General features: G+C 37.9%; 2 long non-coding RNA genes across 3 annotated transcripts; one reads left to right on the top strand and one right to left on the bottom strand.

Moving 5' to 3' along the window:
• The first annotated feature begins 559 nt into the window (after window positions 1–559).
• Window positions 560–2371, top strand: LOC135767266 (uncharacterized). 2 transcript variants are annotated; one of them, XR_010541989.2, is made up of 5 exons: window positions 560–824; window positions 1341–1434; window positions 1533–1665; window positions 1748–1848; window positions 1959–2371. It is a non-coding gene; the product is annotated as an uncharacterized lncRNA (long non-coding RNA). The 2 variants fall into 2 exon arrangements; XR_010541988.2 differs by lacking the exon at window positions 560–824 and having other exon boundaries at window positions 839–1434; window positions 1959–2370.
• On the bottom strand, window positions 2005–3938 carry LOC135767267 (uncharacterized). Its single transcript, XR_010541990.2, has 3 exons — window positions 3444–3938; window positions 2463–2599; window positions 2005–2144 (listed from the first exon to the last, which is right to left on the bottom strand). It is a non-coding gene; the product is annotated as an uncharacterized lncRNA (long non-coding RNA).
• Window positions 3939–21739: the final 17801 nt, after the last annotated feature.

Below are 21739 nucleotides of genomic sequence, written 5' to 3' on the forward strand. Positions count from 1 at the left end.
AGAACATTGTTCTAAGAACGTTTTCTCTCGTCTTTATGAGAACGTTCATCAAGTATGAATAACGCCATTAGGACGTTCCAAGAACATTGTTCTAAGACATTTTCCCCAACATCCCAAGAACGTAAATTCTTACTAATAACATTCTAAAAATGTTCTAAAAACATTATTTAAATAACGTTTTGTCCTAACATTTACACAACCTTTAAAGAACGTAAGCGAAAGTTGTGGGAACGTTCCCTGTTAGGTGGGAAAATATTAAAGAGCACCTATTATGGGATACACGTTTTTAAACATCATTTTGTGTGTAAGTGTGTATTAGTACATGCTAACGATATTCAAAAAGTACATACCTCAAAGAAAACGATGACGCGAGTTATCGTCTCTAACGTTCGAGGACTACAAAAAACACTCGGATTGTAGGCAACAGTTTACTTCCTGGGATTAGTGACGTAGATAAGACCAACATTATCATAGTTCAGCCCTCTCTGCTTTGCTTGGGTACGCCCTCAAAGACGAGGGTGGGGAACGCCGAGTCAGAAGAGAGCTAAAATGGCGGAGGTTGGGAGTCCCTGCTGTGACTCTGTTTGCAAACTCTTGTTTCATTGTTTAAGCGATTAAATCTCTCGAGTAGACGCTGTCTCTTTAGATGCGAGGGCAAAATAGCACTTTATGGACTTACACAGAGGACATCATGTTTAATACGGTTCCGGAAAAATCCAGTCAGAAGTTGTTCACGGAAGTTTCACAATAACTGCTTCTCATGAACCGAAGCTGGACGTCTCCTTCTGAAAGTTGGATTACTGTGCACTTCTGGATCACAGGCTGTAAGTATTCACGTTTATTATTTGCCTTTTACTGTACATTACGTAACCGGTAACCGGAGATTAACATAATGTGCGTGTAGAGCTAAGCTTGCAAGCGAACTGTTTTGTGTTGTAATACTGTATTTCATAAACAACGTACCATATTTACACACGTGTATGTTGAATTATGCAGACTATCGTTTTTTTATCGATGTTGGTTAAGACATGTTTACAAACTTGCTAAGTTACCAGCTAAACTGTTACCGGTAAAATTTGTTCTCATGATCAAACTCAAGAAACTCTAAGTACAGATGATTTGTTTAAAGTTATATGTATTTTACTGTTGTTTTTACTTGAAGCTTTCTTAGATTTTGAAACGAAGTAAACACGTAATGTGTGTTGCTAATGTTGGGCCATGTAACATGTAATACATTTACGTTTTAATGAATAGTCTAACGAGTTATAGTCGTTGTACTCTATTGTTATAATATGTCTTTTTGACTGAATACATGTTTGTTTTATTTGTCTATATCTTAGATTCGCAGCTGGACACATCCTTCTACACTGTATGCAAACATGCAACATCATAACACACAGTACAAGGAGTCAGACTGGCATATGAGGAGCAAAGGTGTGTAACACAAATGATGTATTTAGCTAGTGAAACCACTACCAGTCTTAGATGTAGAACTGATGATGACAAAGTTTTTTTTCTCTGCATAATCATAGGAACCCAGACAGTAGCATCGTTTCACAATGTTTCCATCACCATCATCAGTGGATGCCTTTGCCGTCCGTAGCCTGAGATTTCAGATTTGCAGCAAAAAAAATTGATTTTCTCATTTATTGGAATGCTATGCAGGTATTTAAGTATTTTAGTAACTGTGTTAAATAAAGTAGTATTTACTTTTACAATAAATTTATGCTTGCTTATATTTTTACAGGTTGTACCTTGCAGCCATCCATTACAATGTCACCAAGCCGTAACAAAAGCAGGAGAGGGAAAGTACAAGGCTATGTTCCCAAAACACACAAATGACATACCGTAAGCAGTAATGTTTTATTTCAAATACATTCATAATTAAAAACTTAATGTATGAAGCAGGGAAATAAATTATCAAAACAAAAGATTTATTGACCGCAATATTTCTACAGTTATGTGGATGATGTGATCAGGCTTGTGTTTGCTGAGGTATTTGAAGATAAGCTGAAGGAAACCCCGATTCCAATGGACCTGGCATCACAGTTTGAGAGACCTTCAAAGGAGGACGTGATTGCATGCCATCTTCAGTGCAGGGGTCGTCGGAAGCCAACATTCCGATCAGGAAGCTCCAAGCGTATCTGGAGAACAACACACGACAGGATGATAACCCTAAAGTGTCATCTTAGGTAGCATCAGCTGACAAAGCTTTGATATGCCATTTATCTGAATAGATAGCTGTAAGAAGTGAATTGAACAATTTTTGAAAGAAGAGCACAATATGGTTACTAAAGTATGTTTATTTGTATATTGTTTAACATTTAAATATATATTTGTAATAAATAAACTTTTGACTGACTTTTATATTTTCTTTAAAGTTGCATCTTTTGTTCTTTTGGGTACTTTGTTACTATAATGATACTTTAGTGTTATTGGTTTAAAAATGTAATAAAACTTACTCTAGTCCTGCGCCTCAAAGGCTTATAGTCGGTACAATAAATGTTCTGTGTGTAGGGATTTAGACAATTTGTGCAAAACCTGGATGATGAATCAGGCAGGTAAGAGGCCCTGGAACCTGTTGCATTCTCCTTAAAACCTAGTAAGTAAAAACATAGCACAGTCTTTCATAATAAAGTTTACCATAGTAAAATAATGTAGAACTAACATTCATTTCAATTAATAATTTTTTTGTGCTACATTTGGTGTTTCCATATAGTTTGCACAGTAAAATAGTATGTAAGCAGTATTTTATAATTAATTTTACTAGAGTAAAATAATGTAGAAATTACCAAGTGAAATCGTTTTATAATCATTTCAACAAATACTTTATATGTGCTACATTTGGTGTTTCCATATAGTTTGCACAGTAATACAGTATGTAAGCAGTCTTATAATAAATTTTACTAGAGTAAAATAATGTAGAAATTACCAAGTGAAATCGTTTTATAATCATTTCAACAAATACTTTCTATGTGCTACATTTGGTGTTTCCATATAGTTTGCACAGTAATACAGTATGTAAGCAGTCTTATAATAAATTTTACTAGAGTAAAATAATGTAGAAATTACCAAGTAAAATCATTTTATAATCATTTCAACAAATACTTTATATGTGCTACATTTGGTGTTTCCATATAGTTTGCACAGTAATACAGTATGTAAGCAGTCTTATAATAAATTTTACTAGAGTAAAATAATGTAGAAATTACCAAGTGAAATCGTTTTATAATCATTTCAACAAATACTTTCTATGTGCTACATTTGGTGTTTCCATATAGTTTGCACAGTAATACAGTATGTAAGCAGTCTTATAATAAATTTTACTAGAGTAAAATAATGTAGAAATTACCAAGTGAAATCGTTTTATAATCATTTCAACAAATACTTTCTATGTGCTACATTTGGTGTTTCCATATAGTTATGTAGTACGTTATAATTACCTTTTGGATGTCTTTGCAACACATTTTCGTCTTCGTTTAGCATTCTGGCAGAGCTAAGGACACCTAAAAAAGTTAAATCCAATCGCATTCATTGACGGAGATCGTTTATATCGTAACGGCCTTCTGAACTCTCTGGATCGAGCTCGAAGTGGTAAGGCAGTACAGACACCATCGTTTATAGAGAAATATAACGCTTGTTTACGATGCCTCTGAGGCTGTGACTCAGTCAGAATCTGTGTCAACCCACGCGTAGTCAGGGGCGTAACTTTCAAACACAAGCCGAACCCAGCTGACCAATAACAGTTGAGTAGTCATCTGACCAATCCGATTACACTAGACATTTTGGGAGGCGGAGACAGGAACTAAACCGAGCGTTTTCCAGACAGTGGGAAATCGGTGAGGTATGTAAGCAATTTATAAGACTCACAATGCATTAGTTCAAGTTTTAATAACATGTATGTACTATGGGATATTGCAATAACGTGCTAACGTGCCAATTTATTAGCATAATTGGTGCTCTTTAAAGCTAAAAAAAATTGAATTTAAAACAGCAAACAAAACTGGCATTACCTAAAGTAAACTGTCTGTATATCTTGTAAGTCCTCTATACTTTATTTTAGTTTTCAAATCATAAAAACATGATGCATATTTATTGAAAGAAATAGTAGTTTGTCTGTTTATCTTCCAGTGGCAGCTGATTTTTTTGGATATTAAGGTATAAAAAGGTATTGAAATAACTACAAATATATATATCCATAGTCTAATAGATAACTTTATACCAAGGCTATTCAAATCTTACCCTGAAGGGCCAGAGCACTACAGAGTTTAGCTCCAACCCTAATCAAACTTACCCACCTGTGATGTTCTAGTGATCATGAAGACCTTGATTAGCTTCCTCAGGTGTGTTTGATTAGGGTTGGAGCTAAACTCTGCAGTGCTCCGGCCCTCCAGAGTAAGATTTGAATAGCCCTGCTTTATACTGTATATTGGTTCAGTAAGAGGGGAATTCCTTCCTACAGTTTTTTTACAGGGTTTTTACAATGGTGTTGTCTAAGGGGACTAAATAAAGTATGCTTAAAATTGAGCACGCAGAGAGCGGCCGCTTAAGCATATAGTCCAACCTCTGGCAGCGACCAACACTGATTCGCTTACGACCGTTGACCAGTATATTAATTATGAGGCCCGTACTAGGATCATGTGTGACTGTGAGAACCGAATGAACGAGTGTAATACCAGAGCTTTATCAGAATAAATAAACAAACATCCATCTAAATTCTGTAAGTTTTAAAAGTAATAATCAATCCGATTTGTAATATAATACAAACTAAATCTTTGTCTTTGGAGTCAGATTAGAGATAAATATACCTAAATTACGTAATGCCAAAATGTCATCTGCAAAGCGCAGGAAAAGACCGAACGCGCTATAATCCTTCCCCATGCGGTTTGGAGTCCGCCATTGGGCCAAACAGATGGATGGGGTCATTTTTCACCCCCTTACACAGGGTAGGAAAAAAACACTTTTTTACATTATTATGAAAGTTAGATGGGTGTGAGGGGCCTCCAACATAAATGTTGCCTAGGGCCTACACATATCTAGAACCAGCCCTGCGCTGAACTCGCTTCATGTCGCACCCAATTCATCTAGAAACAGAGAGCACGTCAACGTACACCAAACTCATTGGAAGAGAAGAGATGTGCACGGAAAAAAAAACACTTCGGATATGCACGATTCACACAAGTCACCAAAACGAGGTAAAATACCCAGACAGCACACGTACGTCTGCCCGACGTCGGCTCAAGAGCGTACGTCGGCCTTCTTATGTGAAACGTCTAATAAGTATCGGCCAGGCATCGGCCAAATCTTCAGTCAAGTCAACGGTATTTCCCGCTCATCAAGCTTGTCTGTTACGTCGACTTTGGGTTGGATAACTATACCGGAGGCCGATGCCGCGCTTCTCTCTGTTGGTGCGTGCCCAGTTACTCCTCCCTTTGCAACCCACCAGAGCAAAGGCAACATCATAGGTGTATCAAGTATGTACAAGAACTGAGTAACTGAAGAAAAATAAGAAAAATAAGTTTAGAAAAATGGAATCCGTTAAGTAAATGTAAATGTTTTAATATAATATACAAGTAAAAATATATAAAATAGCAGCGCTTTCTTTGCTTTTAATGACACACAGCTGCATTATTCCGAAGCAGGAGGGGGCAGTAATGTACATACGCTGGTTGCCAGCCGCCGTTAAAGGAATAGTCTACTCATTTTCAATATTAAAATATGTTATTACCTTAACTAAGAACTGTTGAATCATCCCTCTGTCATCTGTGTGTGTGCACGTAAGCGCTGGGAGCGCTGCGACGCTACGATAGCATTTAGCTTAGCCCCATTCATTCAATGGTACCATTTAGAGATAATGTTAGAAGTGACCAAACACATCAACGTTTTTCCTATTTAAGACGAGTAGTTATACGAGCAAGTTTGGTGGTACAAAATAAAACATAGCGCTTTTCTAAGCGGATTTAAAAGAGGAACTATATTGTATGGCGTAATAGCACTTTTGGGAGTACTTCGACTCGCCTGAAAAGTCCGCTCCCCTTTTCACTATCATAATGGGAGAGGGAGGGTGTTACTGCGCCGAGTCGAAGTACTCCCAAAAGTGCTATTACGCCATAAAATATAGTTACTCTTTTAAATCCGCTTAGAAAAGCGCTATGTTTTATTTTGTACCACCAAACTTGCTCGTATAACTACTCATCTTAAATAGGAAAAACGTTGATGTGTTTGGTCACTTCTAACTTTATCTCTAAATGGTACCATTGAATGAATGGGGCTAAGCTAAATGCTATCGTAGCGTCGCAGCGCGCTCCAGCGCTTACGTGCACACACACAGATGACAGAGGGATGATTCAACAGTTCTTAGTTAAGGTAATAACATATTTTAATATTGAAAATGAGTAGACTATTCCTTTAATACTCAAGTAAGTTAGAGAAAAGGCAACTCGGAAAAGTGAGGAAAAATAAGGGATTATTGGCTTGTTTTACAAGTATCATTGTTTTGTGTTCCCCTCCTTCGTAAAAAACCATTGTTTCTGCGTCTCATTCCCAAAGAGGGCTTTCCAGGTATCTTACGGTAATGTTACTAGGTCCTCTTTCCTGGAACAATCCCAGAACATCTACGGCACATGTTTGCGTTCACACAAATGCCTGTCTGCCAATTTTACGGATATTTTCTGGGACCAAAGTGCGGTGTGAATAAGGTTATACTTTACTCGATTACACGAACACTGATGCAAGCACTTGTTCAACACAGTTTGGTGGTAAGCAAGTGGGTTACTGTTATCTTTAGATATCTCTAACAATAAAATGTATAATTTTCAAGACATTTGAATTAATTCCTCCTATAGCACTCATTTTAACTATAGCTGAGGATGCAAAGAAGAATTAACACTGTTTATAAGGCACAGCCAGACACTGAGGAATGCAACAACACAGTAGACCAGATGTTTTATATGCTTACATAAAATACTGTATGCTTTGTGGGTCATACAGTAAGACTATCTCTTACCATTTGTACATTAGTTGAACTTCATCCACGACGATACCCATTACGTTTGCTTGAAAAATATCCGAGCCTAGCATGTCCCTCCACGATTCCGGGCTTCCGAAAAGAAGCTGGCAACGATCGCTAATTATATCCATCTCGTCGTGCACACCGAGTTGCATCGCCGTGATACCCATTTCAGTTGCTTCTTTAACTTGATCCTTCATAAGTGCGACAACTTTTGCCGAATCCCGTAGGAAGGGCGGCAAAAACATCAACAAATGCCTTGCTCGCGTTTCTCTGTTCTTCTTTTAAAATCAATGCTCTGTCGATATCTTTTAGAACAGACTCAATGTCAGAATCCACACATCTGATTTCTACCGCGGCAGCCATTTCGTTGTAAACAGATTGAACACACGCGCTCTTTGGTGACGTGGTTGATACGTTACTGTTGATCATCTGTCCATCATCGTATAAAGCCCGCCCTCACAATTTGATTCGTCGACCAGTTTTGGAACTCGCATAGTAGCTCCTCAACGGTGAAACCCCAGACCGATCTTACCGTTTCTCAAAATGTTGTGGGCGGGGCTAAGATCGGCTGGCATCCAGGCTAGAATGTCCCCACAAAACATGGAAACCAGAATGTGTGTGTGTGTTATCATATTATTCTGTAATCACAGGCGTTAACGCACACTCGCAAACCAGATTCACGAACCATCGGCGAATGAGTGTTTTGACACAAATGCAACTTTATATTGATATCGCGAGACAGCATTTGAAAGGCACCTTCTTTATTAAGTTCTTTATCAATTAGTTCATATCTTTCCTGTGCTTTATAAACTTACTTTCCATCCTGCGGACTACGTTTACTTGCTACGTGACATCTCCGGTCTCTGCTCGACACCTGCAGCTGGATCTCAACCACACTTTAAAGACCCGCCCCGTTCTACTTCTGATTGGCTAGTTTAGTTTGGTTGAGAGTAAAATATGTGTTCCTCTCATACTATTTGTATGCGAACGCATGAACTCGACCTGATATTAATATATTTTTAATTCACAGCCCACGCCGGAGAAAACTTTAAGCCCTGATAATATCTGGGTGTGATGGCTAAAGAGCATCACACAGGAATTTTGTTTTCGGATCAGGAATACTTAGGTGTTACTTAAATCTACACAGAAAAGAAACTAAACGAATGGTTTACAATTCAATCACATAGAAATTAATGCACTTGCAATATGATGTGTCAAATTCCCTTCGGGTACCCTAAACAGAGGCGCACCTTGTCAACAGGCAAGGCAGGCAACTGCTTGGAGCCCCGAGCCACTAGAGGGCCCCCGAGTTTGTTTCTCGGATGGCCAGCTACACCCGGTAGATGAACAACATGACTGCATATCAAAATTCCGATTGGATGGAATGTTGATTGACATTGGCTTAGCCCAGTCAAAATCCAACCCAGGTGGATAACTTGCCAGTTTTGAAAATGAACGTAGCGAATGGGTGACGTTGTATCGTTCAGTCGTAATGGTTTGGCTCGCATGTGATTGCCAGATTAATATGCAAATTTAAATAGGAAAAGTTTATCATTTGCACGTGTTTCAAAGGCTTGTAAATGATAACACTCAAGTGATTTAAAACAATTTAACCGCATATAAAAGGCACTAAAGTGAGCAGCCCTCTGTACCCACATGTGGTTTAATGTGCCCGGTCCAGCTCCAGTCAGGCACGTGCCCAAGTGTAAATCTTCTGGTGTAAATCTCAAGTTTAAATTGTAACAGTTAACTAGTGCAATCCTTTACAAAGACAATCGCGGCAAAAACAGATCTATATGCAATGTTGTTACCCAATTTACGATTGTAAAAGCGACGAAGCAGTCAAGACGCGTGCACGCACGTATTCATGTCCGCGCGCGTCTTTGCGTTCATTCGCGCACAACCGCATTCAAAAGACGCCACGCGAGTGAGTTAGCTTATAAAAACATGACGAGACTAAAGGAAGTTTCTAAATAAAAATGCTAATTTTATTTAGACTCGATCATTATTGGCTTCTGTAGATATACATCAGAAATGTTTTGTGCAAAGCAGGGAAAGGGAAGAAGAAATGAGAGATGATGAGTTCATTAAGGGAGGTAAGACAAATAACATCCCCACCCTGTCAGGTCTCAAACATTATCAAACAAATCTCAGGAAAACCTTTTGTCAAGTCTGTAGAATTGCATTTTTGCTGAGAAAATCAACAGCTGTATGTGTTATACTGTTCTGTATTTTCAGATATAAAATTAATATTTAGTTTACTAATATTTAACTCTAGGACACTAACTTACATAACAGTTAGCAGACTGAGATTATTTAGTAGCAGTCATAAAATGACTGGTTTCTTAAAATATTCTTGTAAAAATATTCTTGTAAAAATAAGTCATTAATCATTGCTATCATTGTATAATGTAAAAAATATTTCTCTCCTGTCATTATTTCCAAACATGTTATGCCATTTATGCATCCAAACATGTTAATAATGTTAGGTATGATGAGGATTATATGTATCTTTCGCAGTAACTATTGCACTGTAGAATAGTGGCTTAACCAAAGAATATTGTATAGAAGTTTTGCACACTTCTTGTACACAGGGAATTTTCTGCTTGGGGCCCCCATAGACCCTAGAATCGCCTCTGACCCTAAAAGACTAATAATTTTCAATGTATTAAATGAGTGATGTGGCAGCAAACACTACTGCGTTTTTCCTATAAAATTACCTTAAAATTAGTGTGATATAGCAACAAAACCCTGACATTAATGTAATGTGCACTACTATTATTATGATAATCATTAAACTTATCTTAAAATTGCATACAGAGTTGGTGCATCTAAAACAATCGTCTCACCTCACTTTCAATATGACGTGTGGGTGCAGTCCGAATAATATCTGAGTAATACAATTTGAATGGGCCTAATATTGAGAGCAGCACATATAAACCTTATCTTCCCCAGGCATCTTTGACACCTGTAAAAGTCAAAAATAAGCAAAACAATAAGCCAATAAGCAAAACAATTTTGGCATCCTGGCCAAAATTGCCCATTGCCCTACTAATCATCCTTCATACTAATTGGCTATATCACTCAGTCTCCTCTCCACTAATAAGCTGGTTTGTGGTGGGCGTTCTGGCGCAATATGGCTGCCGTTGCATCATCCAGGTGGATGCTGCACATTGGTGGTGGTTGAGGAGATTCCCCCGTTCATATGTAAAGCGCTTCGAGTACTGAGAAAAACGATATATAAATGTAAGGAAGAATTATTATTATTATTATTATTATTATTAAAGTGCAGTCATTTCAAGTAAGCTCAATTATCATAAAGGGCACCTATATATGGAAGGCATTTTTGGACTATTTTAAATTAATTATTTAAATTATAAAATAATTAATTAAATTATAAAATAAAAAATAAAATTGAAAAATATGTCCCAAATTTGAAAATGAAATGCTATAATAAAAATTAAAAGATTATATTAAATTATTTCATTTTCATTTTTAACGTGATGAAGCATCATTCCGGCCAAATTGAAAAATAAAATAAATTTGATGATTTGACATTTCATTTTCAATATAATCTTGAGTCAATACTGACAATATTAAAATAAAAATGCAAGCTTGAAAAGGAATCTGTAAATACATTTTTTAAAAGGCTTTTTATTCATGCCCAAGCAATAATAGGGATAAAATTAAAATGTAAAGTTCAGTTTTAATTTTATGTTCTTTTTTTCATTTTCGTTTTAATTTTCATGTTCACTTTTATTTTCAACTTGTATGCAAATTCAATGTTAATCAGTGGGTGGGGTTTACTTGCTCAAAAAAAATGGGATTAGCTGAAGCAGTGTTGCCAACTCAGCAACTGTGTTGCTTGCCAACTTAGCGACCTTATTGCTACATCTAGCGACTTTTAGACCCATTTAGACAAACTTAGCGACTGTTTGGATGAATCTTAGCTTCATATCTGTACATATAGGCTACTGTGTCGCTTGTACCGGCCCATGAGTGCTGGGTGGCGCTGTCACGGTGAAATGTGCGCCTGGCGTCTACCCTCTGTGCATTTTCTGAGCAGTGAACAATTTAGACGATACGAACTGACGCGTGGATGAGATTTGCATGTATTGTTTACATTTCAAACACTAAAAGTGTCTGGTGCGCTGTTATGTATGTGTGTATTTTCACACATCTGATCCAGTGAGGCGTCAGTTTATCGAGCTGAAGACATATACCGACCAGTCACTTATTTTTATATGAACATTATCTGTTTATTCAGCCTATGTGTTGTCTGTACAAGTATCGTATCAGGACTTGCGTCCTCTGTGAAATGCAAGTCTTTCAGGGTCTACTCTGTACACTGCACTGGACACAACATACAGTTCTGACCATAGCTGAAGCGTGGAAGACGAGCTACGCACAGATGATAACACGTTACCGCAGTAAGATGCCAGCTGCGGTGATGTCACGGCCGCAACCTTCTTAAACATGAAGCGTGTCATGCCCAGGTGCTCTGATTTCTTGAACGGTACCGACTCAATCCCTGGTTTTAAACCCCTGTGCGAATAACAACATCTCTGCAAGGAAATGTCAGTGCAATGCAAGTTCATGTGCAAGGAGTCTGAGCCACGTGCATTATTTCTCGTTCAAGGAGAAGCAGGCACTGTGTGTTGGTTATGATAACAATAGCATAATAATAATTTAAAACTATAATGGGCAAACATGACAACTATCGTTATGAAGGCAGGTGAGCGCTTACCGACAGCGCGACTCGTTATTTGGTTGAATGCTGTGTTTATATCTGGAGCTGCTGTAAATGAATTTCTCCAGCTTGGGATAAAAAAAGTTTTATCTTCTTGATTATGTAAATGGACGGCTGAAATTGAAAGTATTGATGGGAGTATCCATAAGTTTTGCGCAGTTATTTACGGAATGATGCAATAGGCAATTTCGTTTTGTATCCACTTTGAAAAAATCGAATTAAACATACTAACCATAATAACATTAAATACTATTTATTTTCTATATCTTTTGAGTTTAATATCAATTATGGAACCATTTTTGTCATTGTTTTTAACCCATTTTTTGTACAATAAATTATTCAGCGTTTCAACAAGTTTGGAAAAGTGCGTTTCTCTCCACGGACAGTTAACCGAAAAACAATGTCTAAAGAAATAGGAATCAGGTTTTGCACAACTCACCAGAAACAATCTTAAACTGCATATTCTTTCTACAGCTTTTCAGGTTGTTATTCTATGAAATGTATTGTATAAAATGGGCTATAAACGGTGACATAAAAGTTCTATAATCAATAGTATATTCAAAAGATATAAAAACAAAAGTTAAAATAAAGAACTACATATTATTTAATGCTGTTATTGCTAATATAATTTGTCGTTTGAAAATTATATAAGAGTACTGCTTTCTTGGGGTGGGTTGTTGTGCTGTAACTGCGTGATTTTGTTGCTTCTTCACTGCGGTAAAACAAAATCCTGTACGGTCACAGCCCTACTCACAAATCAGCGTAACAAATGAGGATGCAGGGTTTAAATTGGGCCGAAGCTGAGCCCCGTCACAAAGGCTGAAGGTCTGCTCTGTACCAGTGTGCCCGCTGCAAAAGTAAGTGACTGGTCGCTGTGTATGTCCATTCTCATGAAATGCATACAAATAACATGCTGTGTGATTATCGTGATATACATAATCCAAATTCCAATTTTGCGAGCATATGATACGCCAATACTTTCCGGAATTTGCCAAATGTATTGCACGATAATCACACTGTGCTATGTGTATGCATTTGATGAGAATGACTGACGCCTCACCGGATCAGATGTGTGAAAATACGCACATATATAACAGTGGACCAGCCCCTTTTTATTGTTTGTTCCTCCTTTGACATGTAAACAATGTTCGCGAATCTCATCCACGCGTCAGCTTGTAACGTACAGTCTAAATGTTGCTGCCCAGCTCCATGTACAGAGACGCCAGACGCACATTTCACCGGGACAGCACCACCCAGCTCTCGTGGGCCGGTACATGCGACACAGTAGCTTATCTGTACAGATGTGAAGCTAGGATTAATCCAAACAGTCGCTAAATTTGTCTAAATGGGTCTAAAAGTCGCTAGATGTAGCGATAAAGTCGCTAAGTTGGCAAAACAGTCGCTGACTTGGCAACACTGCTTCAGCCAATCCCCTTTTTATGAGCAATTAAACCCCACCCACTGATTAACATAGAATTTGCATACAAGTTGAAAACGAAAATGAAAAATAAAATTAAAAAAACAATAAATAAAAGAGAACATAAAATTAAAACTGAACTTTATTTTAATTTTGTCCCTATTATTGCTTGGGCATGAATAAAAAGCCTTTTAAAAAATGTATTTACAGATTCCTTTTCAAGCTTGCCTTTTTATTTTAATATTGTCAGTCTTGACTCAAGATTATATGGAAAATGAAATGTCAAATCATTAATTTTATTTTTTTTTTCAATTTGGCCGGAATGATGCTTCATCACGTTAAAAATGAAAATGAAATAATTTAATATAATGTTTTAATTTTTATTTTAGCATTTAATTTTCAAATTTGGGACATATTTTGCGATTTTATTTTTTATTTTATAATTTAATTAATTATTTTATAATTTAATTAATTAATTTAAAATAGTCCAAAAATACCTTCCATACCTATACTGGCCTTTTACAAGATGTAATATAAGTCTCAGGTGTGCCCAGAATGTGTCTGAATTTTTAGCTCAAAATACCCCACAGATCATTTATTGTAGCATGTCCAAAATGGCCCTATTTGGGTGTTTAAGTACATATACGTGATTCTACATCAGAAGAGCTGGACCCTAATGAAGTCACAACTCCGGAGGATGCTGTTGTGGCATGGGCTGGTTGTGGAGGAGGCAGAAGAGACCACATAGACTGGTGGTAAATAAGCTATTGAGGAGCAGGTTGGAGACAGCAGTGGTGGTGGAGATTACTGTGAAGGCCCTGGGGGCTGAGAGGCCGGTGAGGGCATTTGTGGTGAAGATGCCGGTGAAGGCATTTGTGGTGAAGATGCCGGTGAGGGCACTGATGGCGGAGATGCCGGTGAGGGCCATGGTGGCGGAGATGCCAGTGAGGGCACTGGTGGCAGAGATGCTGTTGAGGAGGGGGCTGAAGAGGCCACAGTAACTGAATCTGATGGGTTCAGTTTGTGTGGGATGCGTGGTACTTCCTCAATGTGTAACCTCAAATGGTCAACATTTATTTTCGGGAGTTTTACACACCTACTATCTTCTCAGTTGGCACTTTTGCAATCCAAGAAGGTTACTGTGTAGGGGCCAAGAAAGTTTGCCTCCAGTTTCCCACCCTTTCGTTGTTGGCTTATTATATTTTGCATTCACACTCTATCCCCCACTTTAAACTTATTAAGGGCATGTTGTTTGGTTTTTCGCCTTACCCTTTCTTGGAGGCTGTGGTATTTACATGAGCCTAACTTAAAATTTCACTTAAGGTAATAGCAGACTCTGTTAACTCCTCAATTGAAATGGTGCACTCCACACTTGTGTCAATCTGAAAAAAGTACAGAACAATAATTTTAAAAAGTGCTACCTATTTATTATCAATGAAAAATTACTGGAAAAATTTAACATTTTGCAATTACCCGATATTTTTCCGGTATTTCAGAAAGGTAACGGGCCTCTCTTCCAAACATAAAAAAACGGTGAAAACTTTGTTGTTATCTGCAGCTTTGTGCGAAGCGTAAACATATCGGCATCAAGGTGCTTATCCCATTCATTGGGCTTGTCTTGGACAAGCTTGCAAAGGGATCTGGCAGTACAACATTATTGTCAGTTTCAAAGTAATTACAAAAGAGCCTTTACATTTATGTATGTGGTAGATATTAAAAAATAGTGTATTCAGTATCATCATAGTGTACTTGTGTTGCGTATGCTAAATGGCGCATATGTAGAAATACATAATATGGAAACAACCAGGGAATTATCATCTAGTTCTTTGTAAAGTGGACAGTGGGAGGAAAATTAGAATTTTATTTAGTTTATACCTTTGTATTGTGGCATTCATTTTTTTCTACAAGTCAATTGGTTTGTGGATGGTAGGGTGTGCAAGGACCTTTTTTCAGATATGACTGTTAAGCTACAATAAAAACAAACAGTTTCTTAAAGTTTTCATGCAAAAGATATAAGGTGTGTAAAGTTGGCATTTTTATGTGTGAACAAGTATGACTTACTGTTTTAACAAACTCCTATCCCTGGTCTATGAGGACTCTCTTAGGTTATCAGCAACCTCCCTGGCAGCCTTTGATTTGAGAGGATAAGCCTGGGGCCACTTGGTCATGTAGTCAATAATGACACAAATGTACGGGTTGCCATTGTCTGTCAGGGCTAGATCCATCCCCACAAGCTCAAAAGGCTGTTTAACCTACAGAAAGAAATTAATTTACTGCAATATTGAAAAGTAAAATTAAAGTATTTTAGGGAATGAACAAACAGATATTATTAAGAACTTAAGTGCTATTTTTACCTGGTTGCCTTAAAAAGAAGAGTTCATTCAACTTCATAGGGGTTGATAACAAATTTAACACAACTTTTTTGGGTCAACTAATATTTTTAGTATAATGAACTCAATTTTAAGGCAACCCGATACTTTAAGTTGAACCAACACATGTTTTTACCTTGTAATTTCATTTTTAAAATAATAACGTGTGATGGAGAGCCATACCACAATTGGAATGCAGTCTTTTGGCTCCTTCACTGATGATCTGCTGGCCTGGCCGGGTCCACACTGTGCAACATGTGATGAAAGCAGTATAATGGTGAAAATGAATGGCATTTCATCATATTGCAAAGTATTAATTATGTACATGCTATTACCCAGGTGTCAACATCCTGTGACATGCCAGACAAGTAAAATCTTATAGATATTGCATCTCGTGGGTTTTTTTGTCCAGTGTGAGCTCCAAGGCTACTTGCATGAAACTCCTCAAATATTTTGTTTGCCTGTTCTGCACCACACACAACTTTAGCTTTAATTAGTTGTTTTGTTCCTTGGTGGCGAAGGTAATACAATTCACCTTCTATGAAAAGAAAAAATAGACAAAGTGTCAAATACAATAAAAACAAACAAAGTGTATTATACGTCTGTGTGTGTTGTGTGTGTGTCTGTGTCTGTGTGTGTGTGTGTGTGTGTGTGTGTGTGTGTGTGTGTGTCTGTCTGTCTGTCTATCTGTGTGTGTCTTTGTCAATCTATGTCTGTCTGTTTGTTTGTGTGTGTGTGTGTGTGTGTGTGTGTGTGTGTGTGTGTGTGTGTGTGTGCGTGCGTGCGTGCGTGCGCGCGCGCGTGCGTGTTACTTCGATCATTACATCTGCCACTGATTGAATCAGGTCATTCTGAATTTTGCTGGAAGTGCCGATGGAAACAGTGGCCGAATCTAGATGACAGCGCAGAGGACGGTCATACCCCGCCAAAAACTCCAGCAACTCCAAGTAGTTCCCCTTGTTTTCAGAATCTTTACTCTCATCATGTCCTCGAAATGCCAATTCTTGCCTTCCAAGAAATGTGACGACATCGATAAGACGTTTCAAGATCACTCTGTTGTGCCTGACCTTGTTGTTGTGGGGCGTAGTATGATTACGGCGCTGCTCATTTAGCTGAAGATCAACTCTTGTGCCACCAAAAGTTTTCAAACTGACCGTCGCTTGCAGGTGTGCCGCAGAGTCTTGATGTCGGCGGGCTGACTTTGTCAGATTTGTAAGGCTGACAAATCCACCACTGACCCAGGTGGATGACTTTGTAAAAAGTAAACAACTCCAGCAGTACAGCCTGTCATCCAGACCCGGGGTGGGTAATCGGGAGAACCGGGAGAATTCCCGGTGGCCCGCTTCACTTTTGGGCCGGTCAAGTTTTTTTTTTTTACATTTGTCATGTTAGTGAGTCTATCTTCTCTTAAATGATCCTTCACACATTTCGCATTGACACTGCAGCGCGCAGCCTCTGCATGGGTTATACCATGTGAGGGAGTTTTCCCCTCCCATAGAGTTGGTTCGGTCCATAGCACGTCCAAGAAAACTTTTCTCCTGTAGGCTGGGTCGGCCCTACCGCAACAATACGCGTCTGAGAGGAGGAGGGCGTAAAAACAGGTTGAAGAAAAAATCCATTGGAGGAGGATGCTGCCAAATGTGCCAAACCTACAGATTTATTTTCAAGAGGACAAACAAAAGTGACAACAGGTAACTTAAAGAGAAATAAGCCTAGTAATGATTAGCATTAGCAACGTAATTATTAGGCTAATACCGTTGTCAAACTATTTACAAGCCAAACATTTTTTATTTTTTTTAATATTACTCTTTTGTGTATACATGGCGATTCATAGACTTTGCAAATATTATGCAAGCAGCTTCTGAGCAGTCCCCCACTGAAAATGAGGAGGCCAAGAATAAACAATATTAAAGGCTCTCTAAGCGAATCTGCGAGACGTTAGTTATTGTTGACGTTTGAAACTGTTTTCAAACAGACGGAGCGTAGCTAACTCCTCCCCCTCCCTTCTGTGCTTTCATGAACGCGCCCAACCCCCACACCCAAATCCTTTTTGTCGTTTATTGGCTGGAATACTTTGTTTTGTTTTGTGATGCTAGGTTTGGCCACTTGTTGATATTGCCGTTTGTGAAGCCTGGGCTGTATACAGAGATCGCGTTTTTTACAGTTTGATCAGCGGACAGGCAGCAAGCAGATAGTGAGGAGATGATTCCGGTATGTAACAAAAAATGTTTTATGGTCTAAAACGCTTCAATTCACTTAGAGCGCCTTTAATTAAAGTTATTTAACCCTCAGGTTGTGTTCAGAACCCTATAACACCTTTTGTTTTCTCAGTCAAAAATGACCAGCCTAAAAAAGCTTATAAATCACTTGTTATGCTATTTAACCAATATTGTATTCAATATTTTTGTCAAATTGTTTTCTTTTTTAATTAGGACTTTTATATTTCTATTTGCATTAATCATCGGCCTCCATAGCATTAGCAATGCTAATAATTTATCAACCTGTCCTTATGGAATATACTCTAAAAAGGGCTAGGTTATTAATATATATTATATATTGGACAGAACACGCTGCTGGGTTAAAATTGACCCAGTGCTGGGTTGTTTTAACCCAACTGTTGGGTTATTATAATCCATGGTTGCATAACAACAACCCAACATTGGGTTATTTTTAACTCAGCATGGGGTAATTTTTAACCCAGCATGTGTTCTGTCCAATATTTACCCATTATGGGTAAAAAGTAACCCAGCCTTTTTAGAGTGTAGAGGAATATTTTTGTTAACTTCTTATCTTAAGTGAAATATTATTTAACTTTTACCTTATTTGTTGAACCATGATATTAATAAAAACTATAGTAAGAGCTGAACTGTTGCTTTATCATACTGCATCCCTTAAAAAGGCTGCTAGAAAAATGGAAAGAAACTATAGAAGCACAAAGTTAGAGGTATGGCGTGCAGCATGGAAAGAGAGTGTTAAACACTACAGACAGGCTATAAAAATTGCCAGATCAACGTATCTCAGCAATCTTATTAAAGAAAATCATAATAACCCTCGCTTCCTCTTTAGCACAGTTGCTAAACTGACTAGAAATAAAGAACAAACAGAACCCACTAATAAACTCCCAAACAATAGTAACGACTTCATAAACTTCTTTATTAAGAAAATTATGATTATTAGGGAAAGCATTGTAGGTACCCAAGCAGCCACCACTACCCAGTAATATTTTTAACGCCAGCTTACCATACGAACATCTTGAGTCATTTAAACCTACTACAATAGAAGAGCTATCTAAATTAGTAGCGTCATCCAAATCATCATCCTGTATATTGGACCCTGTTCCCACAAAATTACTCAAAGAGGTATTCCCTGTAGTGTCTAACCCAGTACTAAATGTATTTAACTCATCACTAGAATTAGGCTACGTTCCAACAGCTTTCAAACTAGCAGTTATTAGACCGCTCATTAAAAAACCAAACCTTGACCAGGGAGATCTAAATTGGTTCATAAAAAATGGTTTAGATCGTATCTAACCAATCGCTATCACTTTGTTTATGTAAATGAGGAGGAGTCACATCACTCCCTGGTTAAATACGGCGTACCGCAGGGATCAGTTTTAGGTCCTATGCTGTTCTCGTTATATATGTTACCTCTGGGAGATATTATCAGGAATCATAACATACAGTTTCACTGCTATGCAGATGACACACAGCTTTACATCTCCTCACATCCTAGCGAAACACACAATTTTTCTAAGCTATCAGACTGCATCAGCGATATAAGTGACTGGATGGCACATAACTTTTTTATGCTAAACTCCAATAAGACAGAGATACTTGTTATCGAACCGAATCGCTACAAATATAATATGACAGACTACAAGTTGCCCATAGATGGCTGCACTGTGGTGCCAACCTCCACGGTTAAGAATTTAGGTGTGATGTTCGACAGAAATTTATCCTTCGACAGCCATATCTCCAATGTCTGCCGCACAGCATTCTTCCACCTTAGAAATATCTCAAAAATGCGCCATATGTTGTCTGCATCAGATGCAGAGAAGCTTATCCACGCTTTTATGACCTCTAGAATAGACTATTGTAACTCGTTACTCGGAGGATGCCATGCAAATCAGGTAAACAAGCTTCAGCGAGTTCAAAACACTTCTGCGAGAGTTCTTACTCGATCTAAGAAGTATGACCGCATAAGTCCAATTCTGGCATCTTTACACTGGCTACCAGTTAAATATTGTATACAATTTAAAATATTACTAATCACCTACAAAGCCTTAAATGGCCTAGCACCCTCATATCTTAGAGAATTATTATCAGAATACAATCCATCACGTGCATTGCGGTCACAAAATTCTGGCCTCTTAATAATCCCTAAAATATCAAAAGTGTCTAAAGGTGGCAGATCCTTTTCCTACTTAGCCCCTAAGCTATGGAATGATTTACCAACCGACGTCCGAAAATCAGAGACAGTAGATAACTTTAAATCTAGACTTAAAACTTTTCTCTTTAACAAGGCATTTGCATAGTTTGTATTAGCAATAGTACTTATCTCCCAATAGCTAGCTTGTACAACCTAATAAATAAATAACTTAATGAATAAATTAAAACCCTTTTTTTCGTCAACACTCCAAAGCATGGTAAATGTCATTAATACTCTTTAGTAATATGCTGAATCTTTGAATTGGTTGTCGATTGAGTCTTAATTGCCAAATATGGTCGGTTTGCAATTTTGGCATTTTTCCCATGGCCTTAAAAATAGAATGTCATACAGAACCGTTTGCCACTGTACGTTAGTATTAACGACGGCAGTGGGGCCTCTGGCCTTAGTCAAACGAGTTCTGTTTCTGTTTCTAAAATCATCAACTATATGTAATACACTTATCTCCCAATAGCTAGCTTGTACAACCTAATAAATAAATAAATTAATGAATAAACTAAAACCTTTTTTTCGTCAACATTCCAAAACATGGTAAATGTCATTAATACTCTTTAGTAATATGCTGAAACTGTGCATTGGTTGTCGATTGAGTCTTAATTGCCAAATATGGTCGGTTTGCAATTTTGGCCTTTTCCCATGGCCTTAAAAATAGTATGTCATACAGAACCGCTTGCCACTGTACGTTAGTATTAACGACGGCAGTGGGGCCTCTGGCCTTAGTCAAACGAGTTCTGTTTCTGTTTCTAAAATCATCAACTATATATAATACACTTAACTAGCAATAGTTAGCCTGCCCGGAACCGAGCTGACTAAAACCACATTACTGTGTGACACTTGCTTTTTATGTGAACGGCCCTACGCTAATAAGATTATGTTTCTCTCTCCCTGTCTCGTCCTCAATCCCGAGGACAATAAGACAAACAGATCCAGATCCAGTTCCGGTAAATGTGAAAGTCGGCACACCTCTGATCTACTGGCTGTTCTTCAACGTGATGTCCAGCTGATGCCTGACCAAAGACCACCGGCAGAACCCGCTTAATCTTCGCTTAATCTCTTTCCGTTTCAATGTGTATATATATTTATCTCCCAAGGGTTTTTTCCTCCTAGGACTTTTTTTTACTTCCCCGGCTAAAATTCCGGGCTTTTTTTCTCCTAGGGGGTTTTTCAACCCAGGGAGGCAGCCTTTTTGGGCTTAACTTCTATACGTTACATTAGTAATACATTTGCTTATAATGTTGATTTATAGCAGCAGCAAATTTAGCTGCTTGTGCTATCGTGTATTATGTTATGCTATCTGTCGATTTTCTGTGCTTTTCACTACATCTATTATGTAAAGCTGCTTTGATACAATTACCAAATTGTGAAAAGCGCTATATAAATAAAATTGAATTGAATTGAATTTAATTATTTATCCAATTTGAAAAAAGTGCTAATTTGGAATAACACTATGGAAAAAGTGGGCCGGTCTTGGGCCTGAAACTCCCGGGCTGAAAAGTGGCCCCACTCCGGCCCTGCTGTCATCCATGAAATGCCATGAAATTTCCACTTTCTTAACCTTTTCTTTTCATTTTCAGTATTGAAATGCCTTGCCACTTTCTTAACTTAATCTTTTAATTCCAGTTCTGGAGTTGGTCTACCCTATTTATTATTATACGTTTTTCTGTGAAAGGCCGGTTTGAGAAAGGCGTTGCTATCAAGCTAGCCACAATGTCAATCACGTCTTCGGCCATTTAACTCAACCACTG

Source organism: Paramisgurnus dabryanus, chromosome 6 (genome assembly GCF_030506205.2).
Source record: "Paramisgurnus dabryanus chromosome 6, PD_genome_1.1, whole genome shotgun sequence".
Classification (NCBI taxonomy): Eukaryota; Metazoa; Chordata; class Actinopteri; order Cypriniformes; family Cobitidae; genus Paramisgurnus; species Paramisgurnus dabryanus.